A 27,718-nucleotide genomic window follows, 5' to 3' on the forward strand; every position below is an offset into this window, starting at 1 on the left:
TTCCGCCGAGCCAAGACTGGGGAGAATATCCAAAAAAAAACCCCAAAAGAGACAAACCTGCCCCCACCCCAGCGATCAACAGTTAACTGCTTCTTTTGTTAACCGCTGGCCTGGGCAGTTAAGTGGCAGGGAGAGAATTTACATAATAATCCCAAACTACAACAGGGGGGGAAGGGGGAGTGGGGTGGTAGGGGTTAGGGTGTAAGGGGGGGAAGGGGGGAGGAGTGAGGGGGGAAAGAGGAGGTGGAGGGGAAGGGGAGGAAGGGGGGGGTGGGGGGGGAGGGATGGTAGGTGGGGAAGGGGGTGAAATGGGGAAGGAAGGGGGGAAATGGGGTGGGGGGAAGGGGAGGAAGGGGGAGGGAGGGAGGGAAGGGGGAAAGAGGGGGTGGGGGGAAGGATGGTGCAATGGGGTAAGGGTGTGGTGGGGGGGTAGGGGGTGAAGGGGGGTAGTGGGAAGGGGAGGGAAGAGGGGGTGGGGGGGAAGTGGGGGGAATGGGGGGAAGTGGGGGGAATGGGAGGAAGAGGGGGAAGGGGGGTAGGGAGGGATTGGAGGGAAGGGGGGTTGAAGGGGGACGGGAGGGAAGGAGGGGGAATGGGGGGTATAGGAGGAAGGGGGGAATGGAGGGTAGGGGGGAAAGGGGGTTGGGGGGTATGGGTGAAGGGGGGGTTAGTGGGGATGGAGGTGAAGGAGGGGGAAGGGGGCGGAAAGGGGGGTAGGGGGTAAAGGGGGGTGGGGGCGAAAGGGGGAGAAAGGAAGGGAAGGGGTGAAGGGGGGGAAGGGGGTCGGGGGGGAAGGGGTGAAGAAAGGGGAATAGGTGGTAGAGGGGGAAGGAGGGGGAAGGAGGGTTGGGGGGAAGGGGGCATGGGGGAAGGGGGGGATGGGGGGAAGGAGGGGGAAAGGGGAGGTAGGGAGGGAAGGGGTGGAAGGGGGGGAAGGTGGGGAGGGAGGGAAGGGGGGGAAAGAGGGGGTGGGGGGAAGGGGGGGAAAGAGGGGGTGGGGGGAAGGGGGGGCAGGAGGGAGAATGGGCGGTGGGGGGGAAGGAGGGGGAAGGGGGGGAAGGGGTGGAAGGTGGGAAAGGGGGGGAATGGGGCTGTAGGGGGGGAGGGTGGGAGCTAGGGAAGACGGGTGTAATGGGGAAGGGTGTGGTAGGGGGGATGGGGGGGGAAACGGGGGGTAGGGAGGGAAGGGGGGGTAGAGAGGAATTGGAGGGAAGGGATGGAATGTGGGGGAAGGGGAGGTAGGAGAGAAAGGAGAGGTGGGGGGATAGGGGGTGGAAGGGGGGCAGGGGGGGAACGAGGGGTAATGGAGGTTATGGGGGAAGGGGGGGAATGTAGGGTAGGGGGAGAAGGGGGGTTTGGGGAAATGAAGGAAGGGAGGGTAGATGGGGACGGGGGGGAAGGGGGCGGAAAGGGGAGTAGGGGGTATGGGGTAAGGGGGGGAAGGCGGGGGAAAGCGGGGTAGGGGGAGAAAGGGGGAGGTAGGGAGGGAAGGGATGGTGGGGGAAGGGGGTGAGGAAGGGGAAGGGGGTGAAGGGAGGTAGGCAGGAAAAGAGAGGGAAGGGGGGTAGGGGGGCAAAGGGCGGTAGGGGGTAGAGGGGGTAGGGTGTAAAGGGGGGAAGGGAGGAAGGGGGGAGGGAGGGAAGGGGGGGAAAGAGGGAGTAGGGGTGAAGGGGGGTAGGGGAGGTGGGGAGGAAGGGGGGGAGGGAGGAAAGGGGGGGAGGGAGGGAAGGGGGTGAAGGAGGGATGGGGGTGGAAGTGGGTGAAGGGGGTTGTAGGGGGGAAAGAGGAGGAAGGGGGGAGTAGGGGGGGAAGGGGAATAGCAGGGAAGGAGTGGGATTGGGGGGTAGGGGGTAGGGTGTAAGGGGGGGAATAGGGGAAGGAGTCGGTAGGGGCGGTAGGTTGTATGTTGCGAGGCGACCTGGTTCAGGAACGGCATGGCAGCTACTGTCTAACCGCTCGGGCCATTAACTCAACGAGCACCAATGGAGTGGATGGCAAAATGGCATTTATTGGTATGTAACACAGTGCTATATGGTATAGTGGGGTGACGTCATTTCCGTCTGCTTACGTAACTCCTTTAACATTATTAACTATTAGGCATTGGGAGGTGGGGTGTCTCTATCTTTCCATACATCGCTAAATCTTCCGGCCTCCAGACCCTAGCTACCACATTTCCCCCCTCTCCATGCCAAACAGACTAACTGTACTGTAAACAAGGTTATAGGTAAAACTTCATTTTTATTCCACATGTGCGTATTATTTTCTAGTTCACGTTAGGAACTTTTTTTTTAAGACATTTGTGATAACAGTAAAAACAGTAAAAACTTAAGGCAGAACAACTCAATGCAGATTAAAATCTGACAAACACAGCATTAAAGCAGTTGCTGATGTTCTATCAGCATAATGTTAACTGCCTCTAGGCAGTTTTTGACAAACAACACAAGTTCATTTAAAATACAAGGTCCCACTGAACCTTTAGGTATTTATCTGTACCACTGCCGGATATCCAAGCAGGGGCTATGGTCTCACATCCCCAGTAAGCACAATAGTATTCGTTGGGTAAGTTACAGTACCTTTTTCCTGGGTTTAAGGCAGGACACATGTAGAACCCTAGATATTCCCAGCATTGGTCTCTTGGAACAAGTTGATATAAGGTGACAGTAAAGCTTGGTGCGTCTGACGTTGTTTAAGTTTGCTATAATTTGGTGATTCTCAAATCAAGAAAGAAACCACTTAAATGGTTGGTGGCGAAGGTGGCTTGAACTTAACCTGTTTTACCATGGCAGGTTCTAAGAGCAAGATTACACAAAGGCATTGCAGCTTTCCTTTGTGGCAGTCACGCTGGCGCTGCTCAGATCTCGTTTGCGTGGAATTCTCCTGTCTCGAACGGGGTGTCAGTCAGTCCATCGTTCTTTTCTGGCACTGTGACGTATGGATTACGAGGGCATCCTATAATCTGGTCCTGTAAATAAAGACTCAACAGTTTTCATTAGTTTTGTTTTGCAAGTCTGGCTTAATTGACTTAAGTGGACACCATTTGACTCTGCCATCTTTTTTAACAGCAGCATATCCTCTCCCTGCAAGAGCTAGTCTCCATCCTTGTTCCCAATTTCCTAATTCAATTCTGACTATAACTGACGGACCTTCTTCTAATGCTCAAGTGGCCCAGTGTTTTTGGACAGGACTATTTACTTCTTCTCCCCTAGGGAATTGGTTTAATGCTAGAAAAGCAGTTGCTAATAAATGTGCCTGATCCTTTGAGGGAATAGCACTGGTAAAGCCTTCTGCTTTTGCTAGTACTTCTAATTTAGATTTTAGGGTTTGATTCACGCGTTTGACTATAGCTTGTCCAGTGCTGTTATATGGGATGCCATGTATCAGAGTAATGTCCCATTTCTGTACAAAGGCTCGAACTGATTTGGATATAAAGTTGGAGCCATTATCTGTTTTAATTTGATTAGGGACACCAAGTCATGCCATTGCTGTCAGCCAATGTTGAATAGTGGCTTTGGAGTTAGTTTTAAGGTGCTGTGTAGCTACAATTGCTCCACTGTACGTATCTACTGTTATGGCTAGCCAAGGCCGAGGTTTTAAAAGCTGGCAAAGTGTACAATCTGTTTGCCATATTTCGGAGGCTTTAAGGCCTCTGGGGTTTACACCACTGGACCAAAGTGGCGCTTTTTGACAGTAAGGACATGTAGCCACTATGTGTTTAGCATCAGCATACGTGACTCCGCATTTCTTTACTAACACCTTAGCTCCAATGTGGAGAGACTCGTGCAGCTGACGAGCATCTCTGAGCATCCACAGTCCTTTCGCAGCAGCATCTGCTTTGTCATTGCCAACCTGAAAAAATCCTTTAATTGGGTTATGACTGTTAATGTGGATAACTGATATGGTGCCTTTTCAGGAGAAAAGGGCTTCTTCCAGCGCCAAAGCCACTGTGGATATAGACACACCTGGCTGTGACATAGCGAGGCAGAGTTTAGCTACAAACATGGAATCGGTTACTATATTAAGGTGTTCTGTTAAAAACAGCCCACAGGCCAGTACCACGGCCATAACTTCTAGTTGCTGGACTGAAAGTGTGCTGTTGGTCATTTTTATACAATGCCATTCATTTTCCAATTGCCACACTGCTGCTGCAGTTGAGGTTGTCAAGGATGCATCTGTAAAAACTGTTGGTCCCTGTAAGAACTGATCTACAATTTTCTGTGCAAGGTCGATGTTGCAGCCCGATTCAGGTGGGTCTGGAGTGACCACCTTACAAGTTTCGTTTTCACCTTAAAAGGACATGTTTCCAGCCTCAACCAATTGGAGTCAGACCACCGCACCTGGGGCGGGGTCACTTGAGGTCATATATACCTGTGTTTTTGAATAAACTTGGGATTTGCTTTACATCACATTGGTGTGTGCAGTCCTCACCTAGGCATTGGCGGCGACAAATGGTGGACCCCAACGTGTCTCAGAACATGAAACCCACCTGCATGCCTGCCTAGAGCCTTAAGAAGTGGCCCCTGAGAGCTACTATGCCCCAGTTTTTTTGGGTGCTTTGTGGAGAAGCCCCTGAGAGCTTCTGTCTCCCTTAAACTTGGGAGTTTTGTGTAGTAGCCTTGAGAGCTGCTGAAAGAACGTGGACTGAAGGAACCACGACCTTCGAACCGGTGAGTTAAAGAAACATGGGAAATTCCAACTCGACTAAAACGAAGTTATTGCTTGATAAATTTGAGAAACTAGCTCGTGTAACGAAAACAGACATTGAAAGACAAGCCTTACAGGAATTTTTGGATTGGTGTTTCACTCGAAAGCACCTAACAGATGCCAATTCCACGCTTTCCATAAAATTATGGGACAATATTGGGGCAGATTTGTGGAATTTAGTGCAAACTGCACCCGAAGAATTTCTGCCGCACATTTCGTCATACGCAGCTATAAGGAAAATGCTGTTAGAGGTAGAACGAGCCCGTAAAAACCTCGATCTACCGGAGAGAAGGGAAAAAAGTCAGTTTCTGCAGAGCAGTTTTTCCCCTGAACATCCTTCTGCACCGCCGTGGGCATCGCCGCTCGCAGAAACGCAGCCGCGGTACCCCTCTGCCACCCCGCTGCCGCCCGTGCCGTCCGTCGGACACCCACCGCGGTACCCATACGCGGCACCGCCCGCTCCCGCTCCGGAAAACCCGACAGAATCACAGGAACCATGGAATCAAAGCTTTTCCACGCCGTTCGTCACCGCAAAAAGCCAAGAAGTCGTCTTTGCACCGCCTTGCAACTACCAAGAAACAGCCTGTGCACAGCGAATGAGACCACCGGCTGCCGCTGTAGAAGCGGCCGGACCTCAGCAGCAACCTTGGAACCCCACGAGACACGCCGCAGGAAACCAAACCGTGAGTGAGTTTTATTTAAATCCTAACTCCGAGAAGGCGCGATGGGGAATGCCCTCAGCCGAGAGAGACATGTGGAGGGGGGGACAAACCCCAGGGAGTTTCTCTTCCCCTGTCCATCCACCTTCGGCGCCGGCTCCACCACCGCCGCCGCCAATGCCCTGCGGGTACCTCGGGGCTGGGGTCGCCCCGCCGCCGCGCTCCCCGCCGCCCCACGGGTACGCCGGAGTCGCTCCGTTGCGGCAGGAGACTGTTGAGGCAGACATTCCAGCAGGGCTACAGCCGCCCGGCATAACCGCGTGGCCAGGAAAACAGAGAGACCACGTGATGGCAAAGCCCGCGAAATCAAACAAAGGAACGGCGCGCCCTGACCACGAGGCGCCAGGACCGCCCAACCCCCCTCCCTACTGCCTGCCAATCACAGCGCATGCGCCAGGCGCGAGTCCCCCGCAGCCCGCAGGGGCCGGGGGCAGCTCCGAATTCGCCCGCTCCGGGGGCGGATCAGTTCCCGCGCCACCCCAACCACCTCCTGCGTGGATCGACCGCGTCATGGAGAGGGGAGAGACTCCTCCCCAGTGGAGGGGAGCCACCGGAGCTCCCCCTGGGCGTTGCCTTCACTGTGTGCCATCCATAGCGCAAGGGTCCCGAGAGCGAGTTCCCACAGCGCCGGTCGCGCAGGACACAAGCGCTGCAGCACCAACGGGGACTCCCTCCCCGATAGCCGTGCGCTGCCCGCAGCTGCCAACACCGGCACTGGAACCCCCCGAGCCGGTAGAGACTGCCCCTGCACCGGCAACCTGGTATCCGCAGCCTCCATCACCGACAGCCACACCCACCAGCTGTATCCCAGAATGGAGAGCAACAGAAAAAGAAGCCTCTGTTTGGGACATGCTGGGGGGAGATGGAAATTGCAATGCTGTTAACTTAATTTCAAAGCTTTCTGATACCCAGGTACCAGATTCTGCAGATGGAGTCACAAAGCCACCTCGCGACCTCACATTTAATACCCAGCAAAGGTACAAAGAGTTAGTATCCATAGCTGCAGAAGTAGGTACACCTTCACCTTCCCTGCAATCCGTGGTTTCTGCGCCTGTGATTAACACTACACAAGGCTTAAAATGGGAACCACTTGATTGGAAAATTGCACAAAAAATACACAGTGTAGTCTTTCAATACGGCTATGACAATGCCTTGGTAAAAAACCAAATCACAGCCTTCATAAAATACAATAACCTAATCCCAGCAGACACTAAGGTTTTAATGGAGTTTATTCTACCTTCTGCTGCTTATATGATATTTCTACAAAAATGGAAAGAGCAGTTAACGGAGGAACAGGCAAAAAATATACACTTAGAAACTGGACATCCCTTAAGATTAGCATCTTTAGACCAGCTAATGGGATCAGGAACTTATGAAGACCCACAAACACAAGCTGCATTACATTTTCATATTTTGCAACAGTCAAAGAATGCTGCTTTGACTGCATTCTCTAATCTCCCTAAGAAGGGAAAACCTTCTCTACCCTATATGCAAATAATGCAGAAACCTGGACAGACATTCATGGAATTTGTAGATAAAGTAACAGAAGCTTTGGATGCTGCTCCAAATATTACCCCTGACATTAAACCAGTATTATTGAAAGATCTGGTAATTAATAATGCCAATCCTCAATGCAAACAGCTCATAGCCTCTCTACCAGCCACAGCTACTTTGGTACAGTTAATTGAAGCCTGTGCCAGGTTGCCCTGGGTAGAAGAGGAGGAAAAAGCAAAGCTACATGCTTCTGCTCTAGCCACAGCTCTTAGCAAACAATCCACCCAAAAAAGGGGGAAAAGACCCTGGAATTTAACAACAAAATCTTGTCCAGCACAACCAAAATATAGCAGAACTCAAAGGTTCACTGGAGAATGTAACCGTTGTCACAGACTTGGTCACAAATCCCAGGATTGTCATTCTAAATATAAAAAGGATGGTACTGCTCTAACAAACATGGGGTGGGGAGCTGGACCTCCAAAAAACCAGAGGGGCTGCAAGCCATGGGGCGCAGCCAGTCAAATAGCTCATGGAAACTGGAGCCACACTGCCTTCCCCATATGGCAACCACAAGCAGCAGTAGCCTAAGACTAGTCGTTAACTGTCCAATCAAACAAGAACAGTCTAGTTCAAGAGCATGTTGTTTAGCCTGTATTTTGAAATTCTGTTAACTTTCAGTTAAAGTGCAGTTTTGAGCTTATTGCAGTGCCAAGTTGCCCAGCAGGCTGCAGGGGTAAGGATACCTGCCCCCCTAAGCTGCTGAACGTTTTCTAGAGAGCGTAAGATCATCAGTACTTACTCTCTTTCAGTGTTGGTTATGTTTAGCCTTTGTGAATTTTCTCTGTAAATTCACACTTGTTTGCTGCTTTACCAGGAGTCTATAAGGTGACTAAAAATCAAAGCTTCATTCTCAGACCTCTGTGATGGCCACACAGAAGTTCTGAGAATGGACCTTGAACATAAGGAGATTTAGTTCAGCTGGACTGAACTTGCTTCTTTACTAAGTTAAGTCACTCTGCACTCTTGAACACTTTGCACAAAATTTAATAAAATTCGTAGTTTGTTTACAGTGGTCTGTGTGGTGACGACTGCACAAAGAGACCACAATTTCACGCGTGAAAGAAAAGTTTCTTGTTTTGCACTAGTTGTAAGTTTGCAAATTCCAAACATACGTGTCTTGTGTCATGTATTAGTTTGTGTTAGTTTACAAAGGTTACTGTACCTCCTTCCAAAAGTTCTATTTTGAAAAGAGAGGAGGAGGTAGGGATGTGTAACCTGCAAATACCCTGTTAAGTCTTGAAGTAGCAAAATTTGAGATTTTCAAAATGTTATTTCTCAATTTTCAAAATTTTCAGCCTTTCTGTTCAAGTTGCAATATGCATGATGTGTATTCTGTTGTTTGCATTTTTGCTTTGTTCTTTGAAACAAAAGGGGGAGATGTTGCAGCCCGATTCAGGTGGGTCTGGAGTGACCACCTTACAAGTTTCGTTTTCACCTTAAAAGGACATGTTTCCAGCCTCAACCAATTGGAGTCAGACCACCGCACCTGGGGCGGGGTCACTTGAGGTCATATATACCTGTGTTTTTGAATAAACTTGGGATTTGCTTTACATCACATTGGTGTGTGCAGTCCTCACCTAGGCATTGGCGGCGACAGTCGATGTCGATGATAGCTAACATTTGGGTCCAAGGGGGTTTTTTAGCATACTGAACCTCCCCCCCAAACTCAGCAAGAGCTACAGCGTGGTATTCTGACATTACTATGGATTGTGTTGGTAACTGCTTGTGAAAGGGTAAGTATATTTTAGCAGGTTCGATACCCAGATGTCTTAGTGTGAGTTTTCTGCCTTTTATGATGAGATTGCTAACACACTCGACTCCTGGGGAAAATGCACGTGTTAATTTTCCCAAAACTATCCACAGTACTGGCTGCGCTTTCTCAGGTGACCCTTGGACTAACGCCCCAACCCCCCCGCCCCCCTTTTGTGAAATGCACATACAAATCGAGTGGTACATCTGGGTTCCACCTTGCAAGCGCACTTGTCGACACTTGCTGTTCAATGAAATTAAGGGAATCTATGGCTTCTGCTGTTAGGCTTTTATGCTCCCAGGGATGTTTCCCTTTTAAAAGATCGTATAGGGGAGCCATAATACCATGAGGAATTAGAACAATGTTGTGGAGCCATTGCAAGGATCCCACTAGTTGTTGTGCATCATGGAGTGTTTGACTATCTCTGCGGATTTTTATTTTGGGAGGGGTTATATAAGAGTTTGTAATTTCTACTCCCAAAAAGGTTACACAGGGTCTTCTTTTTATTTTTGAGCTCGCAATTTCAAATCCATTCGATTTTAAAATGTCAGAAATCATCAGGACTAGTTGATCTACTTGGACCCCAGATGATGCAGATAACAGGGTATCATCCATGTATTGGATAATAGTTGCAGTCGGATTATTATTCCAAACTGGTGCTAGTGCTTGGTCTACTACAATTTGACAGATAGTGAGTGAATTGATCATTCCCTGTGGCAACACTTTCCACTGAAAGCGTAAGTTAGGGTGCTGGCTATTCGGAAACACCACAGGAAAAGCAAATTTTTCTTTGACTTCCTTGTGCAGTGGTATTGAGAAGAAACAGTCTTTAATGTCGAGAACTGCACACAAGGTTGCCCTTTGGGTATCATAGAACTAATGGGCAATAACGTTTGAACTGCGCCCATTGGCTGAATTTTCTTATTTACTTCACGCAAGTCATGGAGGAGATGAAAACTCCTCACCTGTTCGTTTAGCTATTACAAAAACTGGGGTATTCCACGGGCTGGTGGAGGGTTCTATGTGACCTCGTTGTAATTCGCGGTCAACTAGTTTAAGAAGAGCATTCATTTGAGGCTGGGATAGGGGCCACTGCTCAATCCACACTGGTTCGGATGATTTCCATGTTAATTTAATAGGTGGGGGTAGGTGTGCAGCAGTGGCCCTTACTGTAAATTTGTCACTCTGGCCTTTAGAAGGGTTAGAGCATCTCTTCCCAACAAGGGCGGGACCCCAGATAAAATGTAAGGAAAAAGGATAATAGTTTTTTCTGGCCCTTTTTCAGTGTGGAGTGTAATTGTTATTAAATGGGCACTCTTTCGAGCTCGAGTTGATCCTCCAACTCCACCCACCATAGAAGCATTTTCTAGCTTCCAATGCAGGGGCCAGTTTGTTTCAGGGATAACTGTAACATCTGCCCCTGGATCAATTGAAAAGGGAATGTTAATAGTGGTATTGTCTGCGGTATCATGAGGGGAACAAACTCCCCACACCACAGGCAGGTGACCACACTCTACTGCCAGGGCCACCTTGGGACCTCTGCCCCAGGAGGTGGTCCCTGTGGCTCCTGAGGTATAGACAGGCTCGGCTGCACTTCTGGTTGGACCATAACAGTGGCCACTTCTTGATGGGGTGCTAGGCTTGGGGGCGTCACACACCATCCCATACCATTGGACCGCTTCATATTCCAGGTGGGAGGGGGCTGTATGCGGCCTGGATGCTCTAGGTGACCCCTCCCCTTCCCATTTTCCTGCTTTTGGGATCTGCAATCCTTAGCAAAATGCCCCTTTTTTCCACAAGCCCAGCATGGTCCTCTAGGTCAATTTTGGAATGGAGGAGGTGTTATTACCAAGTTTCCGTGTTGAGGGCAGTTTATTGCCACATGGCCCGCTTGACCGCATTTATAGCAAATCATTACATTCGCTATTGCAGTACAAATGGCTACTTGAATTGGAGCTAGCTGCTCCTCTTTTACGATATGTCTAATCATGTCTGCGAGACTCGCTTCTGCTGGCAGGGATCGTAAAATGTCTCTGGTTGCAGAGTTGCATTGTTGGCGTATGCAATCGGCAACAACTGGGCCTTTCGCTGCCGGAGATAAGGCAGAGGAGTCAACTGCTGCTTGAAGACGGTCTACGAATTGTGTGAAGCTTTCGCTTCCAGTTTGTTTAATAGTAGACCACGTAATGGCTTAACAATGATTGCTGAGGTTGTGCAAATGGCCTCTCTAGTTGCACGAGTAGTTTATGCAACTTCCTGGGACCACATGCCTTGGGCTTGCGCATGGGGGGTAATCATGGTTGGATCTGTACCCATTAACTGCTGTAAGCTAGATCCATGTAGTAGGTGATCTGCCCCAGTCACTAGGGCTAATTTCTTTGCACAGTTATCTTCCCACTCCTGTTTAAAAACAATCATCCCTGACCTGCCAAAAATCATTCTACAGGTTTGTTTATTATCAAATGCAAGCAAATCATCTCCTCCAAAAACACCGTCTATGAGGGTAGAAACCATATCAGAATTAAGTCCTTCTTCTGCTATTGCTTTAACAATTGCTTGTATGTCTTTTGGATTTATTGGTGAATAGACCCTTCGGTCTCACTCTAGTACTTGGACTGGGAATGCTAGCGAAGGTGACAGAACCCATTCAGCACACACAGCTTTTATTTTTCTCCAGTCTGTGAGGGGAGTTAATTCTTTTTGTGGTTTATTTTTAATTGTATTAATTTCTTTTTTCTCTTTTTCTGAACTTGAACCAGACGAACTTGAACTATCCCAACTAATATCTGAATCAGAGCTAGAACTCAACTGACTAGTTACGTCCGATCTCCGGTACCTCCCCTTCAAACCGCGACCTTGCCCTCCACCCCCACGGGCGGATGAATTTTTACTCTGTCCTCCCCCCCACACGCAGACCGCACCTTCCCTCTTTGTTTGCCCCGCCCTCTACTCGAGACACTCGCTTTATGCAAATATTTTTCCTTCTGGTTAACGTTCTTCTCCCCATTCTCACGCCTCTCCCCTTTTCGGTCACTCCTGTCTCCTTTTTCCACCCGCTCTCCACTATTCTCCTACCCCTCTTCACCACACACACCCATACGTTCCGTTACTTCCCCGCTCTTCCCGCCGGCGACGCTTTCGCCCCGCCCTTCTTCCCGCCCCTAAGCGCCATTTTGGGACACATAGGGCGGCGGTTTATCTTTAACCGTTTCAGAACCCGCATTTTCCATAACGGTTCTGGCTTCCTTAGCCAACTTCCTATAACTCGTACCAACCTGCTCTTGTTCCTCCGCAGCTGAATCGGAATTAGAAACATCGGTAGTTGGGGGACATAAAGTTTGCGTGGTTGCCCCAACTCCTAATTTAGGCGCAGCTAACAGGCATTTTTCAGCCGCTTTCCAAGTTTCTTGCTCTTGTATTGCCTTTTGCAAGGCCTGGACGACTTTTCCCCACGGTTTAAGATTTTTCCCATGACCCGAGAACATCATTTCCTGGGTTAACGCTTTAGTACATTTATCCCATATCTCTGGGTGGAGAACATCCACCGGGTGGTCAATGACCCCAATCTGCATAAGTCTCGCAATGGCGAGAGTAAAATCTTTGGGCTTACAATTTATACTCCATTGCTTACAAATCTGCGATACGACCTTCACAAGGGCTTCCATTCTCCTTGTTGGTCCGGGAGCATCCTCCCCGCCGGGCTGGTCCCGCCACTCCAGCCGCCGTTCACCTGAGCTCAGGCAAAATTCCCATCCCGGTAGCCGACAAGCCCTCCAGGCTGTCCAGGCTTTCGGTTTCCCAGGTTTCGGCACCACCTGTTGCGAGGCGACCTGGTTCAGGAACGGCACGGCGGCTACTCTCTAACCGCTCGGGCCATTAACTCACGAGCGTGCGTGTGTGTGTGTGTGTGTGTGTGTGTGTGTGTGTGTGTGTGTGTGTGTCTCGGCTTCGCGAACGAAGATTTGGGAAGAGCTCTCCCCATGTGGGTGTGCCCTTCCAGCCTGCGCAGTGACTTTTAGGTGAGGCTCAGCGTGCGCAGAACTGGCCCCACCGTTTCACTCCTGAGGTTCATCTGCCACGGCCGAGCAAGCTTGGACAGTGCCAGTGAAGTTCCTCAGGACTAGAATCTACACCACCCGGCATTTCCCAGGAGGTCTCCCATCCAAGTACTAATCCGGGGCTGACCCTGCTTAGCTTCCGAGATCTGACGGGATTGGTATGTAACACAGTGCTATATGGTATAGTGGGGTGACGTCATTTCCGTCTGCTTACATAACTCATTTAACATTACTAACTATTAGGCATCGGGGGCGGGGGGGGTGGGGGTGTCTCTCTATCTTTCCGTACATCGCGAAATCTTCCGGCCGCCAGACCCTAGCTACCACAGGTGTAAGGGGAGGAAGGGAGGGAAAAGGCGGGGAGGGAGGGAAGGGGGCTAAAGAGGGAGTGAGGGGGGGAAGAGGGGGTAGGGAGGGTTGGGGGGAAGGGGGGAAAGGGCGGGGAGGGAGGGAAGGGGGGGGAGGAGGGAAAAGTGGGGAGGGGGGATAGGGGGGAACAGGGGTGGAAATAGGGGGTAGAGGGTGAAAGGGGGGAAGGGAGGGTAGGGGGGAGGGGGGGAAGGGAGGGGAAAGATGGGTAGGGGGGAAGGTGGGGTAGGGGGGAAGGTGGGGAAGGGGGGGAAAGGGGGATAGGGGAGAAAGGGGGGATTAGGAGGGGAAGGGGGGAGGGAGGGAAGGGGGGGAAATAGGGGGTGGGGGGGTAGAGGTTGGAAGAGGGGAAGGGGGGGAAGGAGGTGTAGGGTGGGAAAGAGGGGGAATGGGGGATGAGGGGAAAGAGGAGGATGGGAGGTTGGAGGGAGAAGGGGATAAGGGGGGCGATGGGGGGTTGGGGAGCATGGGGGGGAAGGGGGGGAAGAGGGGACAGGGAGGGAAGGGGGGGGAAGGGGGGTAGCGGGGGAAGGGAGGAAAAGGGGGGAGGGAAGGGGGGAAGGAGGGGAAGTGGCGGTAGGGGGGGCCTAAGGGAGGAATGGGGACTAGAGGGGGAAGGGGAGTAAGTGGGTGAAGGGGGTGGTAGGGGGGAAAGGGGGGAGTGGCGGGGGAAGGGGGCAAGGAGGGGGAAGGGAGTGAAAGGGGGGGAGGGAGGGAAGGGGGGGAAAGAGGGGGAAGGGGTTGTAGGAGGGGGGAAGGGAAGGAAGTGGGATAGGGGGAAGGGGGAGGAAGTGGGGGAAAGGGAGAGGTAGGGGGGAAGGCGGGGGAAGGGTGGTAGGGGGGAAGGGGGAGGAATGGGGGGAAAGGGGGGGTAGGGGGAAAGAAGTGGGGGAAAGTGGGGTGTAGGGAGGGAAGGGGGGGTAGGGGGAAATGGGGGGTGGGGTGGGGGAAGGAGGGGGGTATGGGGGCGGGAGTAAGAAGGGGAGTAAGGTTCCAAACTTTATTCGGGGGGGGGGGAAGGGGGGAGAAGGGGAGGAAAAGGGGGTGTAAGGGGTGTGGAAGGGTTCCAAACTTTATTCGGGAGGGGGGAAAGGTTGGGGGCATGGGGGGGAAAGAGATTTTATGGGGGCGATATGGGGGGGGGGAAGGGGGGGTATGGGGGAGAAAAAGAGGGGGTATGGGTGGCGGAAAGGGTGGTGGTATGGGAGTTGGGTAAGAGGGGGGAGTAAGATTCCAACCTTTATTCGAGAGGGAAGAGGGCGGGGGGGAAGGGGTGGGGAGGGGAGGAGGGGGGAGTAAGGTTCCAAACTTTATTCGGTGGGGGGGGGAATGGGGAAGGCGGGGGGGGGGGGGGGGGGAGGAAAGGGGAGAGAGGAAGGGGGGGAGAGGGCACATGTGGTCACGTGACACTTTGTTTCTTTGCAACGCACCTCCCTCCCTCCCCCCCTCCCCCGTCCAGGGGAGGAGGTCCCAGGGAGGGGGCCAGGGCAAGGGCCGTCTAGAGGAGGAAGCCCGGGAAAGGAGGGGACAGAGGGGGAAGTCCCCCCTCCACCCCACCTGCTCCCCTCCCTCCCCGGCCCCCTCCTTCAGAGGGGACACACCTCCACCCCTCCCCTGGACCCCCGCACTCCGGAGGGGGTCCTCCCTCCCTCCCTTCACCCCACCTGCTCCCCTCCCTCCTGGGCCCCCTCCCACGGAGGGGACCGTCATCCCGTCCCCACCCGCCCCCGGCCCGCTCCCGCGGAGCCCCCGGTGTGATGTCGGGACGGGCCGGAGCCCCGGCGGTGTCGGGCGGTGCTTGGCAACTGCAATGGGGGACCCGCCGAGCGGGATCGACCCCGTGGGGGGGCTCTGGTGGGGCGCCGGATCCGGCCCTCGGGGCTTTATTAAACCAGCGCCCCCAGCCCGCGGCTGCGGGGACACAGAGACGGGGACAGGGGACACGGGATGGGGAAAGAAGGGTGTAGGGGAGACAAAGCTATAGGGGAGAAAATGCTATAGGGGATAGAAGGGTGTAGGGGACGGAGTGGTATAGTGGATAGAAGGGTGTTGAAGAGTATAGAAAAGAGAAGGCTATGAGGAGCAAAAGGGTATAGGGCAGTGTCGCGGGTTTGGCCTTAGCTGTTGCCAACCCTGGACTGGCCCCTCTTCCCCGCCCAGAACTTTCCCAGTAAAGGAAAAGAAAAAAAACCACTGAAAAGAAACGCACTCTAACGAAACTGAACTGAATAAAAAGAATAAATTATATTTTCTAACATTCACAAACCACACTGTATACACAGTACGTAGGATCCCACTCCCAGGGGAAAAGGGAAAGGGAAAAAGGGGAATAGGGGACTGAGTCCCTGGAAGTTGAGAAGAACACAAAACCAAACCAAAAGGAACAAATTAATCAGAAAAAACACAACTAAAAACCTCAAGGAAGGGGAACAAGAATGAAACAATCTCACCCAGGACAGGAGAACCACGAACAACCCGAGGGACCAGGCTCCAACCACCTCCCACCAGCTCCTCAGCCAAGGAAGGGAAGGGAGGAACAAAACCACTCCCCCACCGCTACCTGGAAGACACGTGTGGAATACTTGCAACTTCCTTAGATACAGTGGTTACTGAGGAAGCCATGGGTCAACCCATTACATTCTGCACCCCTTATTCCACACTGGTCTTTCCACGCAATCTTTGTATTCTTGCATTTGCTTATATCCCACACATATATATAGTCCATATGCAGTCCTTCGAGGCAGATGTCTTGTCATCAAGGATCAACACCAGCATCAGTTCAGCTTTAGTCCTTAGCCTTTTGGTTAGAGTCACAGTTCCGAGTTCAGGCCTAGTTCACAGTTTAGGGCTGCCTTATCGTTGGACATCATGGGATACCAGTACCGGCTTTGTTTGGGTCTTTCTCATCTGGTGTCTGGTTTCCTGCAAAACACAACTCAAAGCACATAATTAGTTCTTCCCCAAGGCTAGATTGCCTTGGGGCACACACTGCATCTCACCATCTTTCCGCATTACCCACCAGGTGTTTCCGGACCCTTGGGCAAAAACAATCCCACGAATGGGTTTGTCTTGGCCCGAGGGAGGAGTGATCCAAACAGATTTCCCCAACATGCCTCTCAAGTGAATCGCTGGAACTTTGTCTCCATCTACCATGTGGAGGGATTCTGCTTGGGCAGGACCAGCTCGATTGACAGAGCCTCTGGTGTTAACCAACCAGGTGGCCTTGGCTAAGTGCTTATCCCAGTTCTTGAAGGTTCCTCCACCTAGTGCCTTCAGAGTTGTTTTTAACAGTCCATTGCACCTTTCAACCTTTCCAGCAGCAGGTGCATGATATGGAATGTGATATACCCATTCAATACCATGCTCCCCTGCCCAAGTGGCCACCAGATTGTTCTTGAAATGAGTCCCATTATCTGATTCGATGCGATCTGGAGTGCCATGCCTCCACAAGACCTGTTTCTCAAGGCCCAAGATAGTATTCCGGGCCGTTGCATGTAGTACCGAATATGTCTCTAACCATCCAGTGGTCGCTTCAACCATGGTAAGCACATAGCGCTTACCTTGGCTAGTCTGTGGCAATGTGATGTAGTCAACCTGCCAGGCCTCTCCGTATTTATACTTGTCCCAACGTCCACCATACCAAAGGGACTTCAACCTTTTTGCCTGCTTAATGGCAGCACAGGTTTCACAATCGCGGATAAGCTGGGAAATAGTGTCCATGGTTAAATCCACCCCTCGGTCTCGTGCCCATTTATAGGTTGTGTCCCGGTCTTGATGGCCTGAAGCATCATGGGCCCATTGAGCCAGGAACAATTCTCCCTTTTGCTGCCAATCGAGGTCTACTTGTGACACCTTGATCTGTGCAGCTCAGTGTGCCTGTCTGTTATTATCTTGTTCCTCATTAGCTCAACCTTTGGGCACATGGGCATCTACATGGCGGACTCTCACGTTCAATTTCTTTACTCTGGCAGCAATGTCTTGCCACAGATCTGCAGCCCAGATGGGCTTCCCTCTACGCCTCCAGTTCATCTTCTCCCACCGGTCTAGCCACCCCCAGAGAGCATTTGTTATCATCCATGAGTCGGTGTACAAGTAGAGCCTTGGCCATCCTTCTCTTTCTGCAATGTCTAGGGCCAATAGGACAGCTTTGAGTTCTGCGAACCGACTCGATTTGCCTTTCCCCTCAGTGGCTTCTGCCACCCATTGGGTGGGATTCCACACAGCTGCTCTCCACTTCCAGCTCCTCCCTACGATACGGCAAGAACCCAGGCCTAGCTGAACTTTCTAAATTTAGGCCCATCTGGCCAAACCCATAAGAGGCAGAGAAGGCTATGGGAGAGAGAAGGGATATAGGAGAGAGAAGGGATATAGGAGAGAGAAGACTATGGGAGAGAGAAAGCTATAGGGGAGGGAAGGCTATATGGGAGAGAAGGGTATCGGCGAGAGCGATGTGTAGGACAGAGAATGGTGCAGGGGAGAGAAGGGTATAGGGCAGAGAAGGCTATGGGGCAGAAAGAGGTATGGGGAACAGAAGGGTACGGAGGGGTCGTGGTGTGTAGGGGAGCTGGGCAGGTGTAGGGGGAGGCCGAGTGAGAAGGGGCATTGGGGTGGAGGATGGAAAGGCAGAGGGGAATAGAGGGGAGGTTGGGATGGGGAGTGGGGAAGGAGCGAGGAGGAAGCAGAGGCAGAATGGGGGGTTGGAGTGTGTAGGGGGACAGGGAGGGGAGGGAAGGAGCGGCTGGGAGAGAAGGAAGGAGAAATAGAGGGGATAGAAGAGCTCGACCTGCTGCTGCCGCCTCGAGCGCGCACTGAGAGAGCAAATGGCACCAGCGGCCCCTCCCGGGACTTAAATCACCTCGACCCCGCCCCGCGCAGCCGCTCGGGGGCCCCGCTCACCTGGGCGGCCCCGCCCGCCCCGCGGCCGCTCCTTCCGTGGGCGGCACCTTCGTGCGGGACCGGGGTCAGGGTGGGGCTGCTTCTGACCCCCCGCGGGTGGGGCTGCTTCTGACCCCCCGCGGGTGGGGCTGCTTCTGACCCCCCGCGGGTGGGGTGGGGGTTGGGGTCAGGCCTGGCACTATCGCTCCGGCTGCGGGCTGGGGACAAACAGGGGCTCGCTGGCCAAATGAGTCGGGGGTGAATCGGGACCCTCCTAGAGCTCCTGCAAACCCCAACAAGGTGGCGGCTGAGCGCCAAAGCCGATGTGACCAGAGGCGTGTGGTACCCACAAAGATGAACATAAGGAGCCTCTCTCACACCACTCCCTGAGCCAGGGAAAAGTGAAGTGAGAACAAAAAACAACCTTCCCCCTCCATGCTCTCCCAAGCAATTAAGTTGGTATTCGGGAGCTATCAGCTACCCTTTTCGTGGCTTGGTCACTGGTTATCCCATCAGGGACTTTGCTGCAGTAGGCAGGAGAAAAAAATTAGTCAGCCAACTCTCTCCCCCTTCTACAGTGGTGATGAGGATAATTCAAGCAGGAGTTCTAACTCCTATGACAGGTCCTTCCTGGTGTCTCTGGCAAAAAGTACCCAGGGAGACTCGGATTCTGGAGTTGGTGATACAAAGTATCCAAGGCCTGCTACACTCCAACTGAAAAAGTGATCCTGGCAGTTTATGAAGGGGTCCAAGCTGTTTCAGAAGTGTTTGGCACCAAAACACAGCTTCGCCTGGCACCCCAACTGCTAGTCCTGGGCTGGATGTTCAAAGGTAAAGTCCCTTCCACACATCTTGCCACTGATGCTATGTGGAGCTAGTGGGTCGTGTTGATCACACAGTGATCTTGAATAGGGAACCTCAATTGCCTAAGGATCTTGGAAGTCATCACCAGCTGACTCAAAGGCGAAAACCCAGACTATTGTCAGAGGAGAAGGAGGAAAAGGTAACATGTGCTGAGGAGGCCCCACCATGTAATCAGCTACCAGAAAATAAAAAGCGATGCGCTCTCTTTATTGATTCTGCCATATTGTAGGGATACATCAAAAATGGAAAGCTGCCATATGGAGTCCAATGCAGCGAGTTGCAGAAGCTATTGAGGGACAAGGTGGATCAAGTCGGGTGGCAGAGCTGAAAGGCGTCCAGCTGGCTTTAGATATCGCTGAATGAGAGAAATGGCCAGCACTCTACCTCTACACTGTGATGCCGGAAAGCTGGAAAATAACCCTCTAAGACTCTTTGAGTATTAGAAAGCAAAAAGCAGTCTCTTTATTATGGCAGCCACGATGCACAGGAATATTTTCCAAAGTGTGCATGCCTGAGTCTCTTGCTTTTATTTAATTACCTGATTACCAATTCAAAGCGTTACCTAATACTGTTACACTGACTTCTAGTGAGCTATAATAAATTATAATTAATAAGGCATAGGAAAATAAAGTAAGAATTTGGTTGCTTACCCATGCAATGTCCGATGGGGTGGGGGTGGGGGAGACAGGGTAGCTCATAGGTTGCCCTCCCAGAGATGGTGAAAGTTTTCTCCCCAATATCTTTTATTTTCCTTTAGGTGGTTTATGTGACTTAAGTCAATACTTTGGGGGTGATAGACAGATGCCTGAGAGGTGGCTCCTTGGGTCTCGGCAGGGTGCTGCAGGGTGCCGCAGGGTGCGGCGAAGAAAAGCCATGTTATTTCCATAACACTCCATTCTTTGGTAACACCATCAATCCTGTCAGCATCCCTCCAGGGGGGCTGAGGCGTTTCCCTCAACTCATCATGACCTTATCAGGGCCATAACCCCACAGTAACCATGAAGTGAGCTTTTGACAAATATTTCAAAATCTAAAGAGGTATCATCAAGGGTTACCTGTTATAGAATTTGGTTTTATTTACGCATTTCAGCAAGATCTGTACCAATTCTTCCTCTTTGATTTATATAAGTTTAATAACAGTATATATGCCTCCTTCTGAGGCTCCTAAGAGATGAAGAGCCATTCTGTTCTGCAAAGCTACATGAGTCAAACCATGGTCTTTCTCTTGTAAGGCAGTGGTTGCATCTAATGTTCAATAGTGGCCGAAATGTTAACAATCGCTTTTTCTAATTCATTTACTCCCAAAGAAGGAATAAGAGATATTGTGACTATAGAGAAAATCAAACAGTTATCTACCCTGCCTGGCCTCTGGAAGATCCCTTCATCATGGGATTGCTGCAAGTTGAAGACCAACAAGTGCCAATTGCTACCACAACAGTGCACCAATGGCAATATCGCACCGAGACTCCGTAATTCCCATCCATAAGTTACTTTGTCAGCTGGAGAGCCAAGGAGTGATCAGAAGGACCCAATCATCCTTTAACAGCCCCATATGGCCAGTGTGAAAGTCTCATGGAGAGTGGAGGCTAACAGTGGACTATCGTGTCCTGAATGAAGTCACATCGCCTCTGAGTGCTGCTGTGCCGGACATGTTGGAACTTCAATATGAGCTGGAGTCAAAGGCAGATGAGTGTTATCACTAATGCGTTTTTCTCAATCCCTCTAGCAGAGTGCAGGCCACAGTTTGCTTTCTATTGGAGTGGTGTCCAGTACACCTGGAATTGACTGCCCCAGGGGTAGAAACACAGCCCAAACACCTGCCATGGACTGATTCGGACTGCACTGGAACAGGGGGAAGCTCCAGAACACCTGCAATACATTGAGGATCTCATTGTGTGGAGCAACATAGCAGAAGTTTTTGAGAAAGGGAGGAAAATAATACAAATTCTTATGAAAGCTGGTTTTGCCATAAAACAAAGTATAAGGTATAAGGGGACCTGGATGGGAGATCCAGTTTTTGGGAATAAAATGGCAGGATGGACGTCTTCATGTGCCTATGGATGTGGGTAACAAAATAGCAACTATCTCTCCACCAGCTAACAAGTGTAAAAGTACGCTGTAGTTCATGGCGGCTGAAGATTAATGAGGCCACAGCTTACAGGTGTGACACTCAAAGACAGTTTATTAAAATAACTCCATGGAGAGAAAAAAAGTACAGGGTTAAAGAAAAAAAGCTAAGCTCTAACTACTCCTTACACAATATATCTCTTACCAATTTCCACCTATAGCTTCATCCCATAGGTTGATTCACAGTGTCCATCACTCCCATCACAGCCTTTAATTGGATGCTACTTCTGTGCAGATGTTTCTTCTCTCTCATGAGAAAGCTCACATTCCCTACATACCTTCTCATGGGGCAGTCTGACCCAAACCTCCTTATCTCACTTGTTTTTGTTAACTGTTGGTCCCTTTCACAGAACTAACTCTGCACCTGCCAGCAGGCCTCAGACTTTGTTATTCTAAAAACCCTTTTTCTCAACTCAAAAATCTTTCTTTATTCCCACAAACAAGAATGAAACAAAAGCTTTCCTAGACCTTGTGGGGTTCTGGAGGATGCACATTCCAGGTTATAATCAGCTTGTGAGCCCCCTCTATTGAGTGACCTGGAAGAAGAACCATATTGAGTGGGGCCTTGAGCAACAACAGGCCTTTGAGCAAATCAAATAGGAAATGGCTCGTGTGGTAGTTCTTAGGCCTGTTCAAACAGGACTAACCATGCAGAATATCCTCTACACTGCAGCTGGGGAGCATGGTCACACCTGGAACCTCTGACAAAGAACATCGGGAGAAACCTGAGGTCAACCATTAAGGTTTTGGAGCCAGGGTTATGGAGGATCAGAAGTCCACTACACTCCAACTGAAAAAAAGGTATTAGCAGCTTATGAGGGGGTTCAAGCCACCTCAGAAGTCATTGGGACAGAGGCCTGTCTCCTCTTGGCATCACAATTGCCCGTGCTACACTGGATGTTCAAAGGGAACATCCCCTCAACACATGATACCTCAGGGTTTTTTCATTTTTTATTTTTTATAGATTTTAGAAGTAGTTATAGTGGATGTAGATTTTAATGCACCAGTAAAAGTAACCCTAGTAGTTCAATGTTTACACATACCAACCCCATTCCACATCAATCTGCCAAAATTCCATTAGCTGTTTAGTCTTCTTTTCAAGGTAGAATTGCTGAAAAACACCTTAAGGCCTGCACCAGAAGATATAAACATAGGCAGAGTGACTTCGAAGCCCAGAACGCTGGAAGACCTCCAAGGATTCTATGTGATACAAGGATGACAAAGATGATAAAGGAGGGGTCCCAAATTCCCCTAGACTCAGTTCCTGATGGGGTTTGCTGTGGGGCAGAACAGGACAGAACCAAGGGATGGGTGAACAGGGATTGGATGGAATTATAAAAACCACAAAACCCCTGTTCACGCACGTCAATATGTATTCATGTGGGCCTCAGGCCTGAAATTTAAGACCTACCCTTTTTATCGTATGCACTAAGTTGGCTCGGAGTCCTGTTTTCTGCGGTCTCTTAAGGCAACAACATCACAGGACCAGTGCTACATGGAGTAAGTGGGTAGCGTTGATTACATAATGAGCCCGAATGGGAAAACCCAATTTCCCAGGAATACTGAAAGAGATTATGGACTGGCCAGAAGGCAGAGAATTTGGAGCATTGCCTGAGAAGGTGACTCATGCCCAGGAAGCACCATCATATAACGAGTTACCAGAAAATGAAAGAGGCTGTGCTCTATTTACTGATGGATCCTGCCGTGTGGTAAGAAACCATGGGAGGTGGAAAGCTGCTGTGTGGAGTCCCACGTGATGAGTCGTTGAGGCTGCTGAAGGAGAAGGCAAGTCCAGCCAATTTTCAGAAGTGAAAGTCATCCAACTGGCCCTAAAGATTGCTGAATGAGAAAAGTGGCCTGTACTTTATATTGACTCCTGGATGGTTGCTAATGCCTTGTGAGGGTGACTACAGCAGGGGCTTTCACTTCCAGGGAGAAGAGCATTCCTTCTGGTGGGAGAAAGTGTGACAGGTAGAACAATCTGGTATTGTTTTATTTTATGTGTAAATAATTTCTTTGTCTTATACGTTTTGTTATTAGTATTCTTGCTGTTACTCTTCCTTTTCTTATCTCATTGCTGTTTCCAGAAAATTGTTTTTATCTCGATCCATGATGTCTGCCTTTTGTGCCACCTATTGGAGGTAGGGACAAGAGCACCTTGTGGTCTATTTAGTTGGAGTACTAAATTGTGAAATACCATTCTTAAACCACAACAGCAGTCCAAAAACATTCCAGAATTCCAGGCACTTCTTGACCCTACTAGCCTAGTATTAGGCAAGTCACAGGAAGTAAAAAGCAAATCTGTTTTCTAGGTGCCTGCTAGATTGTTAATATACCAGTTAAACAGGAAAGTAAGAAGCAAACAACTGTTGCCAAAATTCCTATGAAAACAGACACTCAGAAACAATATTAATGGAGAAAGATAGATGGGTTACCTTTACTAGAAACTTCTAAGGTGCACACCAAAGGTCTGCGTACACGTGACCAGGGATGTTAAAATTTTATAACCTCTCTAGCAATTAACATATGAGATATCTATGATCAACCTGATTCTCATTTCCCTTGATGTCCCACCCATAGGGGTCTTTGGAACTGACCCTTGGAAAAGCTCCAGAACCTCTAGGCCACCTTCTTGTATTTTGTCTTCATGCTATCTACAGGTGGTTTCTTGCAAACACCATGGCCTTGGCAGGGCATGAGAAAGCTTAAGAATCTGTGAGAAAGAGCTTTAGTAACTTGCTGAGATGTTTCTTTCAGAAAATGAATTTGTGAGCAATCCAAACTGCACCAACTCCGTGAGACTGGAACAGATATTTCAGCTATCAAGGACACATACCTGCTGTTGTTCGTTAGGCGAGGATCACTCCCTAGGAGCTTCCAACGACTCCCTGGAAGTTTTTTCAATAGAACACCTCAACTTTCCTGCTGTACTCCGGAGATGTACCTGAAAACATCAGGATGAGATAATATAAACACTGGACTTGTGAGATATGGTTGTTAACCAATTAAAGGTTCTAGCGTGGTGGTGTGAGACCATATTTAGCCAATAAGATGTAGCTCTAACCCTATATAAACCGTGTGCTATGTATAATAAAATGTCTTCACTGTAAACCTCATAGGCTTGTTGGGTGAAGTTCCAACAGATGCCCTCTCTATCAGGGCTTATGGGATATAAGGGAGAGAAGTCCCATATATGAAGTGCCTGGAGAACTCTGTTTCACAGTCCAAAAACTTAGGCAATGAGTCACAACGGCTTCAGTCCTTAGCTAAAAGATGACAAGATGACTGAGACTCACATTGTTCATTTTCTAGGAAAACATCCATTTGTAGGCCTTTGTTTGATGTCAGGCACTCAACTTCCTTTTGAATACTAAGAATTTTTCTCTTTCCTGTTTTCCTCTGAGAAATTGTTGAGCTATGCTGTTTTGTCTTCTTCTTGTTTTATAAACTGTTTCTCCATAAATTAGGTGAATTAGTGGGCCTTATGTTAACAAATTCAAATATTTATTCATGTGGTTAAAACTCAGGGCATTCTAGGGAGCATGGTCCAGTTCAACCCTTGGCTGAACCAAGGCTGTCACTGTTATTAATGATTTTAAAACAAAACAAAAAGAAGAATTACAATGCCTTTCTTCAATTAACTAGCAAAAAAAGAAACTCATAAACAGCTCCACCTATTTTGGTTACTAAGATTTAAAACACATTTCAACACTCAGTTACTTAGAATTTAGACATTCTGTCCTCAGCACTTTTTGATGAACATCAACTTACTTCAGCATTTTCTTCTCTCTAGATAAGAATTTCTTTCAGATTGAACTCACAATCCCACTCATTAGATAAGTTATAATTAACATAATGACCAAATACATCCAGAAAACTCTGACAAGCATTGTCAAGAGCAGAGCGTGCAATCCTAGTTGTTGAAGACCATCTCAACAAGCAAATATTCAGAAACTTTTCTAGAAGTGCTGACAGCACAGTGGCTTCTCAGTGATCCTTCAGGAACTGCCCAAGACTCAGAGCTTTCAAAATCAGGACAGAGTTCAGGACTTCAAATTGGAAAACGTAGCACAAGATCTTTTTGGCAGGCACTGCCTGTGGCAACATAAAAACTCTGTCAAATCCGCTGCTTGTGGGTTCCCACTACAGAGAGTAGAGGACTTGTCATAGTACAGTAGGAATCTCCAGAACTGAAGAAAGAGTCTCCACAAGATAACCTACCTTCATCTGTTCCATTCATTACTGATACACAGTCGTCTCTCACAAAGAAGGGGGAGGCCTGGAAAATCTTCTAAACCTGTAGTTCAAATAAAAGCTACATTCAGAGAAATACTTTTTTCAGCTGGAAATCAAGACTTTTTTAAAACTCCAGTTTTACACTACTGCTCCTCCTCTTGGGCCAGATCCTGACTACTATTCACCACTTTGAAGTTTAAGATTCCAACAAGCATCAGCCTTTACATGTCTTGCTACACAGTTTGGTGCAGAGACAGGAAATGGAAAATGGATGTGCATGTTTTCAAGCATGAAGACTGCTCAGAAATGCCATTAGTAAAGGATGGACATGGGTAGGAAAGGCAATGCAGTTTACTTTGACCTTCTGGGTCACCAACACATGCATGGGAAAGGCAGGTGATGGACACCCTTGCTTTCAGGATTGTTCTAGAGAACTGCATTTCTAACATGAGCATGTCAGCTGATAATGATCCTCTACACTAAATCCTGTATTAGGTAGCAGAGCCCAAGGTTTCCAGGGTCATGTAAGTTTCAGCTCAAATTCACTGTGGAAAAGAACTGGTCAGGCTGCAGGCAGCAGAGACTTTGGTTTCAACCACACCCCATTTCTTCCTTCCAATTATTGCTTAGAAAAAGAATACACTCAGTGCACACTTAATAAACTTCTCCTGCATCTGAAAGGTCTAGAACGTTTTGTTTATTTTTGTAACAATTTCAAATATTAAACATATTTCACATGCCTATAAATACAATTTATATTATTTTCAATCAATATAAAGGGGTGACCTTGGAGCAGCAGGTTGACAATGTGGCGAAACAAAGACCAGACAGCTTTTCTCTAACTACCAGCATCCTAGTCAAAACCACAACCAAACATGACCACTAAGAGCAGGCCTGTGATTATCAATAGCAGGATCTTGCGGCATTTGTTAAATTATCTGTCATCTCACAATTTACTTGGAGCTGCCAGCATTCCTCTGTGCTTGCACACACACAAGTTCGCACTCCAACAGCGTTTAAGATCAGGTGGCTCCACACTGTTTTCAGGATTAAACAAGGGGAGTGACTCATATGCACACAGAGTATGCAGCTGTGCTGGTCCGGGAAAGTGCCGTTTTTCAGCCCAGAATTCCAGACGGACGAAGATTCCTCCCAGGAAAAAGTTGCCAGGACAGAAAGAGATTGTGCCTTTTCTAGGGTTAATGGAGCCCCATTATTGGAACCTGAGAATCCAAGGCTGCCACCTTTTCATTGGGCGCAAAGCTCGACGGTGCGTGCCACATGTGGGTCTGGGAAAGTGCCATTTCTCAGCCCAGAATTCCAGACGGACGAAGATTCCTGCCAGGGAAAAGCTGCCAGGACAAAAAGAGATCCTTCCTTTTCTAGGGTTAATGGGACCCCATCATTGGCACCTGAGAGTTCAAGGCTGCCACCTTTTCCCTGGGCGCAAGGCTCGACCGTGCCTCCATGTACGGCTCCGGCAAACTGCCGTTTTTGAGGCAAGAATTACAGACGGGCGAAGATTCCTTGCAGGGAAAAGTTGTCAGGACAGAAAGCGATTGTTCCTTTTCTAGGGTAAGTGGGGCCCCATCATTGGCACCTGAGAGCCCAAGGCTGCCACCGTCTCCCTCGGCGCAAAGCTTGATGGTGCGTGCCACATGTGTGTTAAGAAAAGTGCAGTTTTTAAGCCCAGAATTACAGACGGACGAAGATTCCTGCCAGGGAAAAGGTGCCAGGACAGAAATAGATTGTGCCTTTTCTAGGGTTCATGGGGCCCCATCATTGGCACCTGAGAGCCCAAGGCTGCCACCTTTTTCCTGGGCGCATAGCTCGATGGTGCGTTCCACGTGTGGGTCCGTGAAAGTGCCATTTTTCAGCATAGAATTCCAGACCGTCGAAGATTCCTGCCAGGGAAACGTTGCCAGGAGAGAAAGCCATTGTTACGTTTCTAGGGTTAATGGGGCCCCATCATTGGCACCTGAGGGCCCAAGACTGCCACCTTTTCCCTGGTCGCAAAGCTCGACAGTGCGTGCCACATGCGGGTCCATGAAAGTGCCGTTTTTCAGCCCAAAATTCCAGATGGACTAAGATTTCTGCCAGGGAAAAGGTGAAAGGATAGAAAGCCATTGTTCCTTTTCTAGGGTGTTATGGGTTCACCTAGGTGGGCCTAGATTTGGGCCCTGAAGTGTGGACTAGGCCGAAGCTGTCAGCTGACTTGAGCTGGGCTGAGCTAACAGCTGACCTCTTCTAGCCAGTAATTTTGTATTCCATACCACATTATGACATCATCTCCAGGGAAGGAGGAACCAGTGTGGGAGTGGTTAAGTCAGTCGCTTCTCAGCCCTTCTCTTGGGAGGACGCACGATGCTGTCCCAGGGGGGATGGAGAGGACCAGGCCCACCACTGGCTCACAGGGTACCTCAGGAAAGTAAAATGTGTTGTTCTGGGTCTCTCCTTTCTGCTTG

General features: G+C 49.5%; 1 long non-coding RNA gene across 5 annotated transcripts; it reads left to right on the forward strand.

The window, feature by feature from the left end:
- The first annotated feature begins 12,196 nt into the window (after positions 1–12,196).
- Positions 12,197–27,667, forward strand: LOC139670164 (uncharacterized). Of its 5 annotated transcripts, none has more exons than XR_011697420.1 (4): positions 12,197–12,940; positions 18,605–18,857; positions 18,939–19,029; positions 19,120–23,123. It is a non-coding gene; the product is annotated as an uncharacterized lncRNA (long non-coding RNA). The 5 variants fall into 5 exon arrangements; XR_011697421.1 differs by having other exon boundaries at positions 18,650–18,857; XR_011697419.1 differs by lacking the exon at positions 12,197–12,940 and adding an exon at positions 13,043–13,111.
- The last annotated feature ends 51 nt before the right edge of the window (positions 27,668–27,718 follow it).

The sequence above is a fragment of the Pithys albifrons genome, chromosome 3, assembly GCF_047495875.1.
Source record: "Pithys albifrons albifrons isolate INPA30051 chromosome 3, PitAlb_v1, whole genome shotgun sequence".
Taxonomy (NCBI): Eukaryota; Metazoa; Chordata; class Aves; order Passeriformes; family Thamnophilidae; genus Pithys; species Pithys albifrons.